This window comes from Rhinolophus ferrumequinum, chromosome 19 (assembly GCF_004115265.2).
Source record: "Rhinolophus ferrumequinum isolate MPI-CBG mRhiFer1 chromosome 19, mRhiFer1_v1.p, whole genome shotgun sequence".
Taxonomy (NCBI): domain Eukaryota; kingdom Metazoa; phylum Chordata; class Mammalia; order Chiroptera; family Rhinolophidae; genus Rhinolophus; species Rhinolophus ferrumequinum.
This window is the reverse complement of record NC_046302.1, coordinates 12107973-12110949: the sequence shown is the minus strand read 5'-3', so window position 1 is coordinate 12110949 and position 2977 is coordinate 12107973.

Sequence of the window (2977 nt, the reverse complement as noted above, 5' to 3'; positions counted from 1 at the left end):
AAGGGGAAGAAATTAAGTAGTACAAATTGGTTGTTACACAGTAGTCATGGGGATGTAAAGCAAAGCATAGGGTATATAGTCAATAATAAGGTAATAACTGTGTATAGTGCTAGGTGGGTACTATTACCAGTTGGGGGAATCACTTCTTAAATTATATAAATGTCTAACCACTATGCTGTACACCTAAAATTAATATAAAATAATATTGAATGTGAAGTGTAACTGAAAAATTTAAAAAGGAGGAAAAGGTAAACGGGAATGAGAGGTTCAAATTTCCAGGTATAAAACAAATAAGTCATGGGGATGTAATGTACAGCATAGGGAATATAGTCAATAATATTGTGATAGTGAGGTACAGTGTTAGAAGGTTGCTGGACTTATGGTCATGACTTTTTTAGTTATATACATGTTGCAAAATTATTGTGTACACTTGAAACTGATATAGTATTGTATGTTAACTATATTTTAATAAAAATCTTTAACTATATTTTAATATAGTATTGTATGTTAACTATATTTTAATAAGAAAAGGATTCATGCTAAATAAATAATGAATTGGGGCTAGTGATTTTTCCCCCAGGGGTGTTCAGGCCTTGGGATTCTACATCATGGTGCTCAGCCCAGCCCAGGGATCACTATGTTTACTAAGAGCCAAAATTTATTGAGCATTTACCTTGTGCAAGTTACTGTTTTATGAGCTACTCTATGAGAATACTCATTTTACCATCACAAGAACCTTCTGGAATAGATTCTGTGATTACTCCTATTTTACAGAAGGAGTAAATGAGGCAGAAACATATTCAACAATATGTCCAAGTTTACCCGGGTGGGACCAGTAGAGCCAGGATACAAATTAGGGTGGTCTGACTCTACAGCTAGATCTATAAGGCCTCTCACGACATAGTTAAATATATATACATATACACACATGCACATATTCCGTTAAATCCCATGAAATTGCCAACATTCAAATGATTTTCAACTTTCAAAAACAGTAATTTTCAGTATAAAAACATACTGCAATGACAAAACATTGCGTTAACTATGAATGCAGAGAAGCACTCAGCTAAGGAATGACTATTTCTACTACCATATGCTAACACATATGCGTATTAGAGAAGAGAAAAAGTCCTCTGAAAAGTCTCTAAGAACGCTAATACAGAAAGAACACTCAGGTTGTTTGTAGTCTAAGAAGCTACTAAAAGAACTTAAGACAAATGCTAATCAAAATATAATAAGTATTAACTTTTATTTAACACCTACTATATGCCGCATACTGTTTTTAAGAGCTCCATATATATTATCTCTTTACTCCTCACAGTTCCATGAGGCAGGAATTGTTATGATCCACATTTTTACATATGATAAAACTGGGCATCTAAGTAATGCATCCCTGGTCACACATTTGTGAAGGAGTGGGACCAGGCAATTTTATTTTGGAAACTGCTCTTAGCCACAATGCTAACTTGTTCATACAGAATGCCATATGTTCAGTTGGAATTTCCTCCACAGAAAAAGGAATATTACGTTTAAAAGCTGTACTACAAAGGGAATCCATGTGTAAATAACGCACCTATTTTACTAAGAAGAGCATTTTTCTAAATATTTACTTACTATTTACTATTTAGAATTTGAGAAAAAGTTCAAAGGAGAGTGCTCTACTGGACTGGTAAATCCTAGTGGCTCTATGTTCAAAATATATCCAGAATCCGACCACTGGTTACCACTGCTAGCAAGTCATCACTATCCCTCGCCTGGGTTCCTGCAACAGCCTCATCACATTTCTCTCTTCCGCCACCCTCCAACCTTTACAGTCCTTCTCCAAACAACAGATATTGTAATCCTAGTAAAACAAGCCAGATTGTGTCGCTCATGTTCCCAGCCTCCCAAGGCCTTCAGACCTGCATCAGCCCTCTTGCCCCATCTACAGCCACACTCCTTGCCTAGCTCACTCTGGCCTCCTTGCAGATTCTTAGACAAGCCAGGCACACATTACCTTCAGTCTCTCTCTCCCATGCGCTCACACTCTCACCTCCTTCAAATCTATTCATATGTCCCCTTCTCACAGAGGCCTAGCCTGATAACCTTATTGAAAACTGTGACTGGGCCAACCCCTCATCCTGCTTCACGTTTTTTTGTTTTGTTTTGTTTTTTTGTTTTTAATCACCTAAGATACCTATCATTTCCTTATTTATGTTTATTGTCTGTCTCCCACCATTCCCAATGTAAGTCGCAGAAAGGCAGGGGCTCTGGGCTCCTATTGGCTGGGTGTCCCAGCCACACGGAACATAGGGAAGATATTCAATACATGTTTGTTGAATGTGAAAATGGAAAAAGCAGCAGGGATTATAAAATATGAGATTGGGGAGAAGAGTGACTAGGGATAAAAAGTACAGAATTGAAGAGTTAGGTTGCCCAGGATTGGGATTAGACAAAAGAAGGAAGAGATCTTGAAGGAAGAAATGCTAAGAATGTGATATGTGATAAAAAAAAAAATGTGTGCATAGTTATACGTAATATACCTCCTCCATGTCCACCAGTGGAACTGATTTGGGCAAAGTCTCCCAACCAACTTCCCCACCCTCACCCCTGAACCAACATGGATGACACCAGCAGGGTGTATCATCCTCAGAGATGAAAGGAAAGAATGGTAAAGCCACCCCATTTCAAATGCCACTGGGTCATTTGTTAACATCAGGGTGGATTTAACAAGCATTTATCTTCTCAGGACAAAAGAAAATATGACAGGATCTAAGTAGGACCCTCTTTAATCATCTGTACAAACAATGTAAATGACCACTGCAGTGGAAAATGTCAGGTCAAGTGAGGCAGAAGTGTCCAGGCTAATGTTATTTTTCATATCAATCGTTGCCATGGTGACATTTAGCAATGACCAGGCAGTGAATATTTTTAAGAGGCTGTTGGATGAAAAGAAGTTGCAATCCAGCCTCTGTCTTCACAAATCACACTTATCCTA